This window comes from Moschus berezovskii, chromosome 20 (assembly GCF_049115385.1).
Source record: "Moschus berezovskii isolate FMDL1 chromosome 20, NW_MosBer_1.0, whole genome shotgun sequence".
NCBI lineage: Eukaryota > Metazoa > Chordata > Mammalia > Artiodactyla > Moschidae > Moschus > Moschus berezovskii.
The window spans coordinates 31,301,629-31,321,259 of NC_142479.1; positions in this window are offsets into that span (position 1 = coordinate 31,301,629).

The window sequence follows — 19,631 nt, forward strand, 5'->3', positions numbered from 1 at the left end:
GGGACTAGATCTGATAGAGTGCCTGATGAACTCTGGACGGAGGTTTGTGACATTGTACAGGAGACAGGGACCAAGACCATCCCCATGGAAAAGAAATGCAAAAAAGCAAAATGGCTGTCGGAGGAGGCCTTACAAATAGCTGTGAAAAGAAGAGAAGTGAAAAGCAAAGGAGAGAAGCAAAGATCTAAGCATCTGAATGCAGAGTTCCAAAGAATAGCAAGGAGAGATAAGAAAGCCTTCCTCAGTGATCAATGCAAAGAAATAGAGGAAAACAACAGAATAGAAAAACAAGAGATCTCTTCAAGAACATTAGAGATTCCGAGGGAACATTTCATGCAAAGATGGGCTCGATAAAGGACAGAAATGGTATGGACCTAACAGAAGCAGAAGATATTAAGAAGAGGTGGCAAGAATACACAGAAGAACTGTACAAAAAAGATCTTCAGGACCAAGATAATCACGATGGCGTGATCACTCACTTGGAACCAGAAATCTTGGAATGTGAAGTCAAGTGGGCCTTAGAAAGCATCACTACGAACAAAGCTAGTGGAGGTGATGGAATTCCAGTTGAGCTATTTCAAATCCTGAAAGATGATGCTGTGAAAGTGCTGCACTCTATATGCCAGCAAATTTGGAAAACTCAGCAGTGGCCACAAGACTGGAAAAGGTCAGTCTTCATTCCAATCCCAAAGAAAGGCAATGCCAAAGAATGCTCAAACTACAGCACAATTGCACTCATCTCACATGCTAGTAAAGTCATGCTCAAAATTCTCCAAGCCAGGCCTCAGCAATATGTGAGCCGTGAACTTCCAGATGTTCAAGCAGGTTTTAGAAAAGGCAGAGGCACCAGAGATCAAATTGCCAACATCCCCTGGATCATGGAGAAAGCAAGAGAGTTCCAGAAAAACATCTATTTCTGCTTCATTGACTATGCCAAAGCCTTTGACTGTGTGGATCACAATAAACTGTGGAACATTCTGAAAAAGATGGGATTACCAGACCACTTGACCTGCCTCTTGAGAAACCTGTATGCAGGTCAGGAAGCAACAGTCAGAACTGGACATGGAAAAACAGACTGGTTCCAAATAGGAAAAGGAGTACGTCAAGGCTGTATATTGTCACCCTGCTTATTTAAATTCTATGCAGAGTACATCATGAGGAACGCTGGGCTGGAAGAAGCACAAGCTGGAATCAAGATTGCCGGGAGAAATATCAATAACCTCAGATATGCAGATGACACCACCCTTATGGCAGAAAGTGAAGAGGAACTCAAAGGCCTCTTGATGAAAGTGAACGAGGAGAGTGAAACGTTTGGCTTGAAGCTCAACATTCAGAAAACGAAGATCATGGCATCTGGTCCCATCACTTCATGGGAAATAGATGGGGAAACAGTGGAAACAGTGTCAGACTTTATATTTTTGGGCTCCAAAATCACTGCAGATGCTGATTGCAGCCAGGAAATTAAAAGACGCTTACTCCTTGGAAGGAAAGTTATGACCAATCTTGATAATAAAAGGCAGAGACATTACTTTGCCAACCAAGGTCCGTCTAGTCAAGGCTATGGTTTTTCCCGTGGTCATGTATGGATGTGAGAGTTGGACTGTGAAGAAAGCTGATCGCCGAAAAATTGATGCTTTTGAACTGCGGTGTTGGAGAAGACTCTTGAGAGTCCCTTGGACTGCAAGGAGATCCAACCAGTCCATTCTAAAGGAGATCAATCCTGGGTGTTCATTGTAAGGACTGATGCTACAGCTGAAACTCCAATACTTTGGCCACCTTATGCGAAGAGTTTACACTCTGGAAAAGAGTCTGATGCTGGGAGGGATTGGGGGTGGGAGGAGACGGGGACGACAGAGAATAAGATAGCTGGATGGCATCACCGACCCGATGGACATGAGTCTGAGTGAACTCCGGGAGTTGGTGATGGACAGGGAGGCCTGGCGTGCTGTGATTCATGGGGTCATGGAGAGTCGGACACGACTGAGCGACTGAACTGAACTGATAAGCCATTGCTTTTCTGACCTGTTTCTGTATTTTATGTTATCAGAATGCTCCCAGTGTGTGCTCACTTGTGTCTGGCTCTTGTACTCAACGGCATGGTTCACTGAAGACCTTGCCTTTATCTTCAGACCCATTTTCTTGCTGAGGGCTAGTCCATAGCAGGCAATTCCCATAGCAGGCATTTCCCAGGTGGCTCAGTTGTAAAGCATCTGCCTGCCAATGCAGGAGACCCAGGAGACATGGGTTGGATCTCTGAGTTGGGAAGATCCCCTGGAGGAGAGAATGGCAACCTGTACCAGTATTCTTGCCTGGATAAACCCACAGACAGCGGAGCCTGGTGGGCTATAGTCCAAGGGTTTGCAAAGAGCATTCACTGTTCCCCTTATCCTATTGGTGAACAGTGGTGCTGTTTCCAGTGAGGGGCTGTGATGAGTGAAGCTGTTAAGCACATGTACATCTGCTCTTATCTCTCTTTGGTGAATATCTAGGAGCAGAAGAGCCAGGACATAAGGAGAGGTAGAGGATTAACTTTATTATAATCCACCAACGTGTTTCCAACGCTATTGTATTTTATACTCCAACCTGCGGTGAATGAGTTCCAGTTGCTTCCTATTGCAGTCAATGAGGAAAAATTTCCCGTATCCCCGATTTTGAAGAGGATTGCAAAGAATCTCCCCTTCTTTACCTCCTTTCTGTTCCAAGTGTGTCATCTTCCCCTTAAATCCAGTCATATTCTAGTTGATTCAGGAATCTAGTGGGGATGGAGGGTGGATGGAGGAGGCAAGTGTGCTCCGTCTATGAGAACATCTCAAAGAAGTCAGTCTTTGCAAATTCTGAGGACCCAGGCAAGTGCCAGAAGTGAGAGAGGTACAGACGTGTGTGTGGCCCTGGGGCACCTGCTCACCTGCTCCCCACCTGGTGCCTGTAGGACCCTCAGCTGCTCATCCACGCTGGACCCCGGGGTCCTGTCTCAAGCACACAGCAGGGTCCCGCTTGACTTCAGGTAAATCTATGTTGCTGTGCGTTTCCTCCCCATCCCACTTTGCTACCCAGCTGATCCTGGTCTCTGCTTTAGTCAATCATTTCCTTTAACAAGGTGCTGGAGTCAATTAAAGACATTTATTCAACATAGTGACCCACCTCCATGTCATTCAGAAAGTTCTAGTATGTCTGAATCTTCTCCACTCCCCAGTCTGCAGCCCAGAAGGAAGGGAAAGAAGAGAAAAGAAAGGAGAGAGAAATTCTTAGAGAGGAGGGACCAGAAGATCCTGGGGCATCATTAGACACAAGGATAAGGTTACCTTCATGATAAGGTTTTCTATTAATATTTATAAAACATTTCTTTCCATCTGATAATGTATTGTTTCTCTTTTTTTTTTTTTTTGACTGCACCATGCTATATGCATGTTCTTAGTTCCCTGACCAAGTATCGAACCCATCCCCCCTGAAGTGGAAGCACAGAATCCTCACCACTAAACCACGGGGAAATCCCTCCATGACTAGGCTTTTATGTGAGGAATAGAATTTTAGAGGGAATATATCCCTTTTTAAGGCCCCAAGAAGCCTCATATGGCTCAGACTATCTCTAATGAGCTGTGTGACTTTTGAAATGACCTTTAAATACTCTGAGCCTCAGTTTCCCTATCTGAAAAATGGGTATAACCAGGCCTTCCCAGAACAACCTCCACTCCGTGCACCAGTAGCACCCAGCTGCCCGGGCCCCACCAAGCAGCTCTGTTTCTGTCTGGACTCGCAAGAGACAGCCATGTTCTTAGGAAGAGTGACGTCTAGAAGCTCGCTGTAGTATGAGTGTGGTCAGGATCTCTGAGCCGACATGAACCTCTATGCACTATTGGATCTCAGTGCAGATCACAGGAGGCGAGCAGAGGGAAAGGGCCCTGGGTGAGGAGCACACACTTCCACCCTCTCCTCGCCTCCCTACCTTTCTCCCTTTCTCTAAACCTACATCATCTCCTGGATCCTCCCCCATTGAGTAACAGTCCAGTTGCTTTGGTTTCTATTCATTTTAAGTTATCTGGGTGCAGTGGTCTTCCTGGCCAATATGTAAAGCGACAGTGGCCACAGAGGTGGTGGAGAGATGGCCTTCGTGGACACCCAGTCTCCTTACAAAACCCAGTGAGTTCCAGGGCTGGGGGGTGGGTGCGCCTCAGTGGACAGGAAGCAGCTCTGGTGTTCTAAGAAAACAACTCCTGCCTATGACAGAGGAGGGAAGCAGCAACCTAAAAAGAACACGGAAGGGCAGATACAACTTCTTCTCCATGACCATCTCTTGGGTGCTGCTTAGGACTGCAGCGGGTAAGCATCCCCAGAATTCCTGCATCTGACAAACGTTTACTGAGCTCACTGTGGGTGCCTCTACTGTTCTAAGTAATAACTGGAAAAATGATGATTGTTTTGCATGAAAGGAGCAGGGCTTCTGGGGTGGGTAACAAGCCAGCATGGCAGCAATGGGGACATATTTAAAGATATCCTCTCTGTGCTGAACCATTTACTAGCTGGATGACCTTAAGCAAGTTTCTTTACCTCTCTGGGCCTCAGTTTCTGCATCTATATAATGGGGTTAATCCTGGAGTCACTGCCCAGATCTGGGGGAAAGACTAAGCGAGCTTGAATGAAGGTTGAGAGAGCTTGAGTGGTGTCTGGCCCACTGCAGGAGCTCTGAAAGCGTTTAGAATTGTTAGGAGACTGGGAGCAGCAGGGAAGTCCTCCTGAGGAGGTGTCTGCTCTCTGAGGGGCAAGAAAGCAAGGCAGGGCAGGTCAAGGGTATATGAGAAGGGACCATCTCAGGAGTTAAGAGGGAGCTGGGTGTTCCTGCACTGTGCGGTGCAAAGGGCTTCCTTCTGTGCCTTTTGATTTCCTGTGTGGAGGCCCCATCACAGAATGCCTTGGTTAAACCAGGGGTCCCCCAGCTCCAGGTCATATACTAGTGTTGTCTAGGGCTTCTTAGGAACTGGGCCACATGGCAGGCAGTGAATGGCAGGCAAGTTAGTGAAGATTCATCTGTATTTTACAGCCACTCCCCATCACTCACATCCTCTTGTCCTTGGAAAAATAATCTTCCACAAAACCGGTCCCTTTGCCACAAAGGTTGGGGCCAGCAAGTTTAAACCCTTATCATTATATGTCATACATGTAAAATTGAGCCTCATAGAGGTGGAGGCCACTTGTTCAAGGCCCCTAGATGGAAAGTGGCCAAGGAGGGAGGTGCCTTAATTTCCCAAACCTGGAGAAAGGAGGTGCCCACAGAGAGAGCCCTGCGGGAGGAGATAGGCAAAGAGGGGACAGCCCCAGTGCAGGCGGTTTCTGTGCCCACCATGTGCTGGACCTGACCCTGCAGTAGGAGCCTTTCCTGCCTCAGCTTCCCAAGAGGTTGGGCAAGTGGGCTGACTGAGGGCTTCCTGGAATGGGGAAGAAGAGGGCTTCCTAGACACACACCAGCCTCCACTGAGGGAAAGACATGCACACTGAGGTCCCTATCCTTGGAGAGCTACTGTTTATTCTATGTCTCCCTTTTGGACACCAAGTCTGTACATGTGCCTTGAGTGTCACTTGTCCTTTCCATCTGTCCCCTTTCCCAACTGAGCAGACACAGGCTGACTTCTAAGGAGCCACTATTTGACCCCAAAGTCTCTCACTTCTAGGCACATATTTCTGCTTCCATCTTGGACACAAATTTCTTTACCCATTTTCTCCTTATTTTTAGAAAATGTTACTCTAAGGGCTTTTGAACTGTGGTGCTGGAGAAGACTCTTGAGAGTCCCTTGGACTGCAAGGAGATCCAACCAGTCCATTCTAAAGGAGATCAATCCTGGGTATTCATTGGAAGGACTGATGATAAAGCTGAAACTCCAATACTTTGGCCACCTCATGCGACGAGTTGACTCACTGGAAAAGACTCTGATGCTGGGAAGGATTGGGGGCGGGTGGAGAAGGGGACGACAGAGAATGAGATGGCTGGATGGCATCATCGACTCTGTGGACATGAGTTTGAGTGAACTCCGGGAGTTGGTGATGGACAGGGAGGCCTGGCGTGCTGTTATTCATGGGGTCGCAAAGAGTCAGACACGACTGAGCGACTGAACTGAACTGAACTGAACTGAAGGGCAAAATGTGCTAACTGCACAAAAACACACTAAGTCAAATTAGGTGAACAAAAGTGATGGCAACAAACTAGAGATGGGTACCAGCCAGCCACACAAGGTTGTATGCAGATTCCCAGATGGGTGTCAGTCAAAGTGCAAGCACCTCCTGATCCCGTCCTTGGCAGTAAACCAGGACACCGAGCCCTGTCTGACTTCCCTCCACAAAGGTTTGCTGGGAACTTTCAGACCAGGTGCAATGACAATGACATTGTCTTCCACTTCAACCCTCGGGTATGTGGTCTGCGAAAGGAAGCAGAAGAGAAGCTGGAGCCAAGGAGAGGAAGATGCAGACACCCTCCCAGAGAGGGAGTCAATTTGAGCTCTGCTTCCAGGTACAGAGCTCAGAGTTCAAGGTGAGCAGGAACTCTCCTCTCTTCCCTTCAGCTGCCTGTCCCCCAGCCCCATCGGGTGCTGTGGACAGTCTTTAAACAGTCACATGAGCAATACCTTTGAACAGAGAAGAGGATCATTTCCTTGTAAGGCTAAGGCTGCAGTCTCCTTCCACACCTTCACCTGCAACTCCAGGTGCACCTCTTGCTTCTCTTACTCTGGAAATAAGCTGCTGCTGCTGCTGCTAAGTCACTTCAGTCGTGTCTGACTCTGTGTGACCCCATAGATGGAAGCCCACCAGGCTCCCCCGTCCGTGGGATTCTCCAGGCAAGAACACTGTAGTGGGTTGCCATTTCCTTCTCCAATGTGTGAAAGTGAAAAGAGAAACTGAAGTCGCTCAGTCGTGTCCAACTCTTAGCGACCCCACAGACTGCAGCCTACCAGGCTCCTCCATCCATGGGATTTTCTAGGCAATAGTACTGGAGTGGCTTGCCATTGCCTTCTCTGCTGGAAATAAGCACTACTCTGGAAATAAGTCACCATGGCCTGGTGTTTTTTGGCCTCCTGGGTCCTTAAATCCGAGTTAATTTCAATCTTCCGTTGTGTCTCTTTTTCCCCTCTAGGTCCCTGGGAACATCTGAGTTTCTGTTACCTTGTTGCCGCCTGTATCCAGATGTTATCAATGGCTTTGTTTTGCAGGACATTGCACATTGCTTTTGGAAGTAGAGTACCTCTGGGCTTGGGGAGATGGGAGGGGGAGTGAGTACATCCATGTCACTGCTTCTCTGTGTGAACGTGAATGTCCCCACCCCCTCATCCTGCTACCTGACATAAACGTAGAGGTTGTGTTTGGATGCATTTTGGGTCCCAAGCATGTTCTTATAACTGATACAGATCTGAAGACTGATGCCCAGACCTATAGAGGATTGATGTGAAAACTATAGACACAGGTCAAAACTTCTAGAGTCAGGAGTCCCAGAGGCTTGGGTGTGCTCACACCTGGCCAGGGACCACTACTGGTGTGTGCTCTCATCTCGGCAAGTGGTGGTCAGCGGGAAGAGCTTCACGCAATATGACGCCGCGGGCCCTTTGGTGAAGTCACCACCATCTGAGTCGCGGAATCTGTGCAGCTGTCCTCCATCAGCTTCCAGGTCAGGCTGTCCCCTACCCTGGGCTGGGTGTGGGGCCCTGCCCTCTGTGTCTGGGCCCTGCTACATGGACCCAAAGTTGCCAGCCTGTCTTCTATCCAGGGGCTCTGGGGACACCTCTGGCTCCCTTGTCCTGTCCTTATTGTGTCCCATCTCTGGGATATCTGCTCAGTCTGCTGGACTAGTAGGGCACTTGTCTCTGTCACTCTCTGTCCCCACCCTGCTTAGGAGGCCATGGGGTACTTAAAAGAATCCGGGCTTGGGAATCACACTGCTGCTGCTGCTGCTGCTGCTAAGTCACTTCAGTCGTGTCCGACTCTGTGTGACCCCATAGATGGAAGCCCACCAGGCTCCCCCAGCCCTGGGATTCTCCAGGCAAGAACACTGGAGTGGGTTGCCATTTCCTTCTCCAATGTATGAAAGTGAAAAGTGAAAGTGAAGTCGCTCAGTCGTATCCGACCCTTAGCGACCCCACGAACTGCAGCCTACCAGGCTCCTCCATCCATGGGATTTTCTAGGCAATAATACTGGAGTGGCTTGCCATTGCCTTCTCAGAATCACACTGCTACTGCTACTGCTGCTAAGTCACTTCAGTCGTGTCCGACTCTGTGTGACCCCATAGACGGAAGCCCACTATGCTCCCCCATCCCTGGGATTCTCCAGGCAAGAACACTGGAGTGGGTTGCCATTACCTTCTCCAATGGAATCACACTGAATCCTGCTCAAATCCCCAGCTCTGCCATTCTCATTGGCTGGAGGATCTTAGACACATGACTTCACCTTTCGAAGCCTTGGTTTTCCCACCTGTGGAATGAGCGGTCTGCGGCCCCACAGCTCATTATGTGAGTTCGGTGAAGCAACACAGGTCAAAGAGCACAGAGTAGCCTGCTGGGGTCACTCCAGGTCTATTTGATCATCTCTGTGTTTTACAATTTTTGAATGTTTCACCAACATTTAAAAGGTCAGTTGTAATTTTGCAAGATGAAAATTTTCTGGAGCTGGACAGTGGTGATGGGAGTGAATTTTATACACAGTTGAAATGTATTTACTCTTAGTATGGTCAATTTTCAGTGATATGCATTTCAGCACTGTTTAGGAAAAGAGATCAGGCGATTGCTTCTTCCTCCTGAGGATGGAAAGGCCCTAGGAGACAGATTACCTCCAGGGTGCTCACCCAGAAATTTCCAGACTGGCTGATTAAGTCTTCATTCCCGGGGAAGGTGGAAGCTACCAGCTAGGTCAGCTGTCATACCTCGGTTTGGTATCATGGGCTTTTCCCTTTAACTATTTCCCACTTATTGAGCAAACTCAGCCTAACCAAGAGACAATCAGAATTTGAGGTCTTCAGAATTGAAAGAGGCATGTGTACTCCAGTGTTCATCACAGCACTGTTTATAATAGCTGGGACATGGAAGCAACCTAGGTGTCTATCAGCAGACGAATGGATAAGAAAGCTGTGGTATATATACACAATGGAATATTACGCAGCTATTAAGAAGAATGCATTTGAATCAGTTCTAATGAGGTGAAACTGGAGCCTGTTATACAGAGTGAAGTAAGTCAGAAAGAAAAACACCAATACAGTATATTAACGCATATATATGGAATTTAGAAAGATGGTAATGATGACCCTGTATGCAACACAGCAAAAGAGACACAGATGTAAAGAACAGACTTTTGGACTCTGTGAGAGAAGGCGAGGGTGGGATGATTTGAGAGAATAGCATTGAAACATGTATGTTATCATATGTGAAATAGATCGCCAGTCCAGGTTCAATGCATGAGACAGGGTGCTCAGGGCCAGTGTACTGGGATGACCCTGAGGGATGGAATGGGGAGGGGGTGGGAGGGGGGTTCAGGATGGGGGACACATTTACACCCATGGCTGATTCATGTCAATGTATGGCAAAAACCACTAAAATATTGTAAAGTAATTCAGTTCAGTTCAGTTCAGTCACTCAGTCGTGTCCGACTCTCTGTGACCCCATGAATCACAGCACGCCAAGCCCCCATGTCCATCACCAACTCCCGGAGTTCACTCAAACTCATGTCCATTGAGTCGGTGATGCCATCCAGCCATCTCATTCTCTGTCGTCCCCTTCTCCTCCTGCCCTCAATCCTTCCCAGCATCAGAGTCTTTTCCAGTGAGTCAACTCGTCGCATGAGGTGGCCAAAGTATTGGAGTTTCAGCTTTAGCATCAGTCCTTCCAATGAACACCCAGGACTGATCTCCTTTAGAATGGACTGGTTGGATCTCCTTGCAGTCCAAGGGACTCTCAAGAGTCTTCTCCAGCACCACAGTTCAAAAGTATCAACTCTTCGGCGATCAGCTTTCTTCACAGTCCAACTCTCACATCCATACATGACCATGGGAAAAAACATAGCCTTGACTAGAGGACCTTGGTTGGCAAAGTAATGTCTCTGCTTTTTAATATACTATCTAGGTTGGTCATAACTTTCCTTCCAAGGAGTAAGCGTCTTTTAATTTCCTGGCTGCAATCAGCATCTGCAGTGATTTTGGAGCCCCCCAAAATAAAGTCTGACACTGTTTCCACTGTTTTTCCATCTATTTCCCATGAAGTGATGGGACCAGAAGCCATGATCTTCGTTTTCTGAATGTAGAGCTTCAAGCCAACCTTTTCACTCTCCTCTTTCACTTTCATCAAGAGGCTTTTGAGTTCCTCTTCACTTTCTGCCATAAGGGTGGTGTCATCTGCATATCTGAGGTTATTGATATTTCTCCCGGCAATCTTGATTCCAGCTTGTGCTTCTTCCAGCCCAGCGTTCCTCATAATGTACTCTGCATATAAGTTAAATAAGCAGGGTGACAATATATAGCCTTGACGTACTCCTTTTCCTATTTGGAACCAGTCTGTTGTTCCATGTACAGTTCTGGCTGTTGCTTCCTGACCTGCATACAGGTTTCTCAAGAGGCAGGTCAGGTGGTCTGGTATTCCCATCTCTGTCAGAATTTTCCACAGTTTATTGTGATCCACACAGTCAAAGGGTTTGGTGTAGTCAATACAGCAGAAATAGATGTTTTTCTGGAACTCTCTTGCTTTCTCCAAGATCCAGTGGATGTTGGCAATTTGATCTCTGGTGCCTCTGCCTTTTCTAAAATCTGCTTGAACATCTGGGAGTTCACAGTTCACATATTGCTGAAGCCTGGCTTGGAGAATTTTCAGCATGATTTTACTAGCGTGTGTGATGAGTGCAATTGTGCGATAGTTTGAGCATTCTTTGGCATTGCCTTTCTTTGGGATTGGAATGAAGACTGACCTTTTCCAGTCCTGTGGCCACTGCTGAGTTTTCCAAATTTGCAGGCATATAGAGTGCAGCACTTTCACAGCATCATCTTTCAAGACTTGAAATAGCTCAACTGGAATTCCATCACCTCCACTAGCTTTGTTCATAGTGATGCTTTCTAAGGCCCACTTGACTTCACATTCCAAGATGTCTGGCTCTAGGTCAGTGATCACATTATCATGACTATCTTGGTCGTGAAGATCTTTTTTGTACAGTTCTTCTGTGTATTCTTGCCACCTCTTCTTAATATCTTCTGCTTCTGTTAGGTCCATACCATTTCTGTCCTTTATCGGGCCCATCTTTGCATGAAATGTTCCCTCGGAATCTCTAACGTTCTTGAAGAGATCTCTTGTTTTTCCTATTCTGTTGTTTTCCTCTATTTCTTTGCATTGATCACTGAGGAAGGCTTTCTTATCTCTCCTTGCTATTCTTTGGAACTCTGCATTCAGATGCTTAGATCTTTCCTTTTCTCCTTTGCTTTTCGCTTCTCTTCTTTTCACAGCTATTTGTAAGGCCTCCTCAGACAGCCATTTTGCTTTTTTGCATTTCTTTTCCATGGGGATGGTCTTGGTCCCTGTCCTCTGTACAATGTCACGAACCTCCGTCCAGAGTTCATCAGGCACTCTATCTATCAGATCTAGTCCCTTTAATCTATTTCTCACTTCCACTGTATAATCATAAGGGATTTGATTGGTCATATCTGAATGGTCTAGTGGTTTTCCCTACTTTCTTCAATTTCAGTCTGAATTTGGGAATAAGGAGTTCATGATCTGAGCCACAGTCAGCTCCTGGTCTTGTTTTTGCTGACTGTATAGAGCTTCTCCATCTTTGGCTGCAAAGAATATAATCAATCTGATTTCGGTGTTGACCATCTGGTGATGTCCATGTGCAGAATCTTCTCTTATGTTGTTGGAAGATGGTGTTTGCTATGACCAGTGCACTCTTTTGACAAAACTCTATTAGCCTTTGCCCTGCTTCATTCCGTGCTCCAAGGCCAAATTTGCCTGTTACTCCAGGTGTTTCTTAACTTCCTACTTTTGCATTCCAGTCCCCTATAATGAAAAGGACATCTTTTTTGGGTGTTAGTTCTGAAAGGTCTTGTAGGTCTTCATAGAACCATTCAACTTCGGCTTCTTCAGCATTACTGATTGGGGCATAGGCTTGGATTACTGTAATATTGAATGGTTTGCCTTGGAAACGAACAGAAATCATTCTGCCGTTTTTAAGACTGCATCCAAGTACTGCATTTCGGACTCTTTTGTAAAGTAATTAGCCTCCAATTAAAGTAAATAAATTAAAAAAAAAAGAATTTGTGGTCTTATCATCATTGTCAGCTACCGATCTATAGTCTCTGTAGCTTTGTTGACACTGTGTGTGGTATCCAGAAGTCATGACTTTTTAACTTAGTCCCTGTGATGTTTGTAACTGAGCAGGACCCTTGGGGGCTTCCTAAGACATCCGTACACCCCATGTCTCTAATAAACCTTTAGCCTCCTAGGCTTTCCCCAGTTCCAAGGAAAAAATTTAATCCACAAAGTGAGAAAATGCAGAAACAAAGGAAAACAGTCAAGCAAGACAAATTGATACTAGCTTATCCATGCAATACTCAAGGACCTTTAGTTCTTCGTCAAGGATGATAGAAAATATTCTGAGCCAAATCCTTTGTGCTGTTTGCAGGTACAGAAACCCCCTCCAGGTAGAAGGAGTTAACTGCTCCCCACAAGGACATAGAACCTAGAAGCTTGATGATATTGACTCCCGATTACCTCACCACCAACCAATCAGAAGACATCCATGAGCTGATCACACACGGTGCAACCCTCTCCTTCACTGTCTTTAAAAACCTTTCCCTGAAAATCATCAGGGAGTCTGGGTTTTTTAAGCACTAGCTGCCTGGACTCCTTGCTTGGTGCCTGCAGTAAATCCTGTACTTTCCTTCACTGCCCACTTCTGTCAGTAGGTTGGCTTTATTGCACATGGATGGGCTATTAAGTGGAGGCTAATCTAATCCAGACAGTTATGGGTAGATTTGTCTTATTCTCTCTACCTGGTTGATCCTGCCACTAATACATATGCTTGTCTCAAAGGTTAAGCCATGCATAAAGTGTAAATGGCTGGTACAATGAAACTGCAGATAGCTCATAAAATCAGTTATGGCTCCTTTGGTTGCTTGATTATTGCAACTGGATTATAGTTAGTTATAATAATCATTATTCTTTGTTTTCAAATTGTGCTTTTTGTCTCCCTGCTGCATTATGTCGTTATCAATGTTACTAGCACCATTGCTTATATCCTGTGTAATATACAAGATTACAGTAACCAGTGTGTAATCAGGCCTCCAACAAAACTTCTATGGCTAAACATTTTGAGAAAATCTCATTTATAGCATAAAATAATTGCAGTAGTGTGATTCTAGATATGGGGAGAAGCAACAAGGAAAAATGACTTGGATTAAATTAGGCAGAATCCAGAGAATCTTTAATTATTGATGGGGCCTATTCAAAAATTTAGCACCTGGAGTGCATATGAAGAATTTTTGCCAGATCTGGGATAAGCCTCCCAGTGCCATGGGACAAAGGTGATCGTGAAGTGTATCCCAAATATTGGTCAAATTCCTGACCAAGAGAAGAAGACCTGAGAAATGGAATCAGCGATTGCAGCCCTTCAATGTGAGACAGTGAGCCCAAGGAAGGGGAATACCTGCCATCTAGCAGTCATCAGACTGCAGCCACTCCCTATGGTGAACCTTGGGGAAATTCTGAGAATACAGGCCCACAGAGAGCTGAGGCACATACCAAGGACAAAATTTTAATGAGCCCTGACTCTTAAATCTTCCCACATACAGAAAAGCGCCAAACTCCTTAACTTGAAATGCTGCCTCTTGGGTTTGAAGTTCAGTATTTCTAAGTCTACAGGTGTCAAGTAGGCACTTTCCAAAGAGTAACAAAAAGAAGACAAATCTCAACATTTGGAACAGAAGCACTAGTGGCAGACGTTCCCAGAAAGATCCATCTGTTTAAGCAGAATGCTCATCACTCCCTTTTTCCACAAGATTGTGGAATGAACTTTGACAGTGGGGAATTGTTGCAGAGAAGAACCAATTCTGACTCCATGTTGGAACTGCTTCTTTGACCTGCTTTTCATACATAATGACCTGCCTCAAAGAATCCTGCCCCTCTGCCTGATTGTTAAACTAAAGTGACTTTGTTCAGCTTATAGAGAGATAATCTGACCCTGCCCATCTGTGAATGGCTGCAAAGAAAAGAAGAGATTAACACACATCTTCCAAAGTTTGGCCCTTCCCAGAGATATTTTGCAAGACTTATGAGAGTCCCTTGGACTGCAAGGAGATCCAACCAGTCCATTCTAAAGGAGATCAATCCTGGGTGTTCATTGGAAGGACTGATGATAAAGCTGAAACTCCAATACTTTGGCCACCTCATGCGACAAGTTGACTCACTGGAAAAGACTGATGCTGGGAGGGATTGGGGGCAGGAGAAGAAGGGGACGACAGAGAATGAGATGGCTGGATGGCATCGCTGACTCGATGGACATGAATTTGAGTGAACTCTGGGAGTTGGTGATGGAAAGGGAGGCCTGGTGTGCTGTGATTCATGGGGTCACAAAGAGTCACACATGACTGAGCGACTGGACTGGACTGAACTGAACTGAGGGCCTCTTTTCCTTTACTTCCTCATTGCCTCTCCCTCTCTATTCTGCCTTTTGACTTTGGTTCCTCCCTGCTTCTCTCTTTGCTTCTATAAAAGAACCTGGCATCCAGACCCAACAAGATGGTCATTTTGAGACATTAGTTTGCCATCTTCTTGGTCAGCTGGCTTTCTGGATAGTCATATTCCTTGCCTCAGTACCTCATCTCTCAGATTTATTGGGCTGTCATGTGGTGAGCAGAGTGGGCATGGACTCATGGTAATATCATAATGTTTTTACTTAATCCCTGTGACATTTGTAATAGAGCAGGACTGTATAGGGGCTTCCTGGGACATCCATACCCCCATCTCCATGACTGTAGTAAAACTTTAGCCTCCTAAGTGAAGTGAAGAGTTAGTTGCTCAGTCATGTTTGACTCTTTGTGACACCATGGACTGTAGTCTGCCAGGCTTCTCTGACCATGGATTCTCTAGGCAAGAATACTGGAGTGGGTTGCCATTTCCTTCTGTAGGGGATCTTCCCAATCCAAGGATTGAGCCCAGGTCTCCTACACTGTAGGCAAATTCTTTACCATCTGAGCCACCGAGGAAGCTCATAGCCTTCTAGGCCTTCCCAAAGTTCCAAGGAATAAATTTAATCAGAGATGTGAAAAAAATGAAGAAACCATGGAAAGCAATCAAGGAAGACAAAGTAATAACAATGTAGCCATTACTACTCATGGGAGACCCTCACCCCACCAACCCCTCCCGCCAATATTTCCTCAGCTGGTACAAATGTTGGATGGGCCCTTGTGGTTCTTATTACTATTATAGAATGCAGCTGAACAGCAACCATCTGGGAGCTTTGAAACAATAAGGATTATTAGTCTCACATCCTGTGGCCTAACAGGACAATGGCCAGTGGGGAGGAGGGAGAGGGAGCACAGACCTGGAGTTCTGCCTTTATTAGAGTCCAAGGGTGCTGTGGTAGGCAGGAACCAGGAGGCAGGAAGAGAAATGTAGTTATCTATATTCCCTAAGGCTTTCTAGAAAGGAGAATTTCATGGCAGAGGGCACAGAGAGGGCTAGTCTAAGAGCTTCCCTAGAAGCTGTCACACAGCTGGCTATGTATTTATGAAAGATGGGTGTTTGGAATGGATACTTTGGCAATCAGAGCTTAATGCCAGGCCTTAGGATCAGGCATTTCCCATCATGCCTCACCATTTAACATTCCCACCAAAGTGCAAAAGGCCTCCTTTCTCCACATCCTCATCAACACTTGTCAGTTTTCGTAGAGTGTGAGGTGGCCGACACATTTAGAACAGATGCTGTGGTCTACAGGGCAGAGAACAGAAACCCTCAGACAAATGTCTAGAATTTGAATAATGCAGCTCTGAGGGCCACCTCTCACCTCTTTAAGACCAGAGCTGGGGCCTGGGAACCGGGCCCAGTGGTCATGGCACGGGGATGCCAGGCTGCTGAGGTCAACTGTACCAGGCCCTGGGTCTTGAAGATGCCTCCCTGCTGTCTCCATTCATCTGAAAATGCATTTGCCTTCAGATTTGGCTGTTGCCCCTCCCTACAGGGTGGGAGCAGAGGGCTGTGGGCTGTTCTTTTTGGATTGGTTTCACTGGGATTCAGTTGCCCTCATTTCACATGCTAGCAAGGCTATGAACAAAGTCCTTCAAGCTAGGCTTCAGCAGTGTGTGAACTGACAACTTCCAGATGTACAAGCAGGTTTAGAAAAGGCAGAGGAACCAGAGATAAAATTTCCAACAGTTGTTGATCATAGACAAAGTAAAGAAATTCCAGAAAAATATCTTTTGCTTCATTGACAACACTATGGCCTTTAACTATATGGATCACCACAAAGTGAAAATTTCTTAGAGATGTGAGTACCAGCCCACCTTACCTGTCTCCCGAGAAACCTGTACGAGAGTCAAGAAGCAGCAGTTAGAACTGGACATGAAACAACTGACTGGCTAAAATTGGGAAAGGAGTAAGACAAGGCTGGACATTGTTGCTGTTATTCAGTCACTCAGCCACATCCAACTCTTTTCGACCCCATGGACTACAGCACACCAGGCTTCCCTATCCTTCACCATCTCTCGAAGCTGGTTCAAACTCATGTCCATTGAATCGGTGATGCCATCCAACAATCTTGTCCTCTGTTGTCCCCTTCTCCTCCTGCCTTCCATCTTTCCCAGCATCAGGGTCTTCAGCATCAGTCCTTCCGTGAATATTCAGAATTGATTTCCTTTAGGATTGACTGGTTTGACCTCTTCGCTGTCTGAGGGACTCTCAAGAGTCTTCTCCAACACCACAGTTCAAAAGCACTAAAATTGGGAAAGGAGTAAGACAAGGCTGTATATTGCCACCCTGCTTATTTAATTTCTATGCAAAGTACATTATGAGAAATTCAGGGCTGGATGAAGCACAAGCTGAAATCAAGATTGCTGGGAAAAATATCAATAACCTTAGAACTTAATGATATCACTCTAATGGCAGAAAGTGAAGAGAAACTAAAGAACCTCTTGATGAGAGTGAAAGAGGAGAGTGAAAAAGCTGGCTTAAAACTCAACATTCAAAAAACAAAGATCATGGCATCTGGTCCCATCACTTCATGGCAAATAGATGGGGAAACAATGGAAACAGTGGCTGACTTTATTTTCTTGGGCTCCTAATTTTATGTTCTTGGGCTCCCTGTCTCTAGCACATGGCAGGGACCCACATGACTTCAGCTAAGTTTATTGCTGCTGTGTTTACTCCCCACCCCTCTTCTCTACAAAACCTGGTCCTGGGTCTCTGTTTCAGTCAATCATTTAGTTCTTCTATGTATTCTTGCCACCTCCTCTCAATATCTTCTGCTTCTGTTCAGTTCAGTTCAGTTCAGTTCAGTCGCTCAGTCGTGTCCGACTCTCCGCGACCCCATGAATCACAGCACGCCAGGCCTCCCTGTCCATCACCAACTCCCGGAGTACACTCAAACTCATGTCCACAGAGTCGGTGATGGCATCCAGCCATCTCATTCTCCGTCGTCCCCTTCTCCTCCCGCCCCCAACCTTTCCCAGCATCAGAGTCTTTTCCAGTGAGTCAACTCGTCTCATGAGGTGGCCAAAGTATTGGAGTTTCAGCTTTAGCATCAGTCCCTCCAATGAACATCCAGGATTGATCTCCTTTAGAATGGACTGGTTGGATCTCCTTGCAGTATAAGGGACTCTCAAGAGTCTTCTCCAACACCACAGTTCAAAAGCATCGATTCTTCGGCGATCAGCTTTCTTCACAGTCCAACTCTCACATCCATACATGACCACGGGAAAAACCATTGCCTTGACTAGACGGACCTTGGTCGGCAAAGTAATGTCTCTGCTTTTTAATATACTATCAAGGTTGGTCATAACTTTCCTTCCAAGGAGCAAGCGTCTTTTAATTTCATGGCTGCAATCAGCATCTGCAGTGATTTTGGAGCCCAAAAAAACAAAGTCTGACACTGTTTCCATTGTTTTTCCATCTATTTCCCATGAAGTGATGGGACCAGATGCCATGATCTTTGTTTTCTGAATGTTGAGCTTCAAGCCAACCTTTTCACTCTCCTCTTTCACTTTCATCAAGAGGCTTTTGAGTTCCTCTTCACTTTCTGCCATAAGGGTAGTGTCATCTGCATATCTGAGGTTATTGATATTTCTCCCAGCAATCTTGATTCCAGCTTGTGCTTCTTCCAGCCCAGCGTTCCTCATGATGTACTCTGCATATAAGTTAAATAAGCAAGGTGACAATATACAACCTTGACGTACACCTTTTCCTATTTGGAACCAGTCTGTTGTTCCATGACTGGTTCTAACTGTTGCTTCCTGACCTGCATACAGGTTTCTCAAGAGGCAGGTCAGGTGGTCTGGGATTCCCATCTCTACTGCTTCTGTTAGGTCCATATAATTTCTGCCCTTTATTGTTCCCATCTTTGCATGGGCTTCCCTGGTGGCTCAGATGGTTAAACGTCTGTCTGCAATGTGGGAGACCCGGGTTCAATCCCTGGGTTAGGAAGATCCCTTGAAAAAGGAAATGGCAACCCACTCCAGTACTCTTGCCTGGAAAATTCCATGGATGAAGGAGCCTGGTAGGCTACAGCCCATGGGGTCGCAAAGAGTCGGACACAACTGAGCAACTTCCCTCCCTTTGCATGAAATATTCCCTTGGTATCTCTATTTTCTTGAAGAGATCTCGAGTCTTTCCCATTCTATTGTTTTCCTCTATTTCTTTGCACTGATTACTGAGTTCAAATGGATATACCTTTCCTTTTCTCCTTTGCCTTTCATTTCACTTCTTTTCACAGCTATTTGTAAGGCCTCCTCAGACAACCATTTTGCCTTTTTGCATTTCTTTTTCTTGGGGATGGTCTTGGTCCCTGCCTCCTGTACAATGTCGCGAACCTCCGTCCATAGTTCTTCAGGCACTCTGTCTATCAGATCTAATCCCTTGAATCCATAACACCTAAAAAGGTCAGGAGCAGTTTTACAAAGTGAAAAAGTTCTGCAGTTGGGTGGTGATGACAGTTGGACAATTATGAGAGGGAATTTAATACCACTGAACTATATGTATACTTAATATGGTCAGTTTTACCTGATATATATTTCAGCACTGTTTAGGAAATGAGGTCAGGCAGATTGCTTCTTCCTCCCTGTTATGGAGAGGGCCCAGGAGATTCATTACCTCAAAGGTGCTGACTAGAAAATTCCAAACTGGCTAATTAAGACTACTTTCCTGGAGAAGGTGAAAGCTACAGTTAGGTCGGGTGTTACACCAAGGTTTGGTATCATGGGCTTCAGCAAAAGTGATGCCATTTTGAGGCATCAAAAGTGATGCCTGTGGTTTTCTCTCTAACTGTTCCCCACTTTTGAGCAAACTCTCAGCCTAACCAAGAAATGCAATAAGAATTTAAGGTATTAGCATCACTCTCAGCTACCAAACCCACAGTTTTGTTGACCCTTGATGTGGTATCCAGAGGTCATGACTTTTGGCTTAATCCCTGTGACATTTGT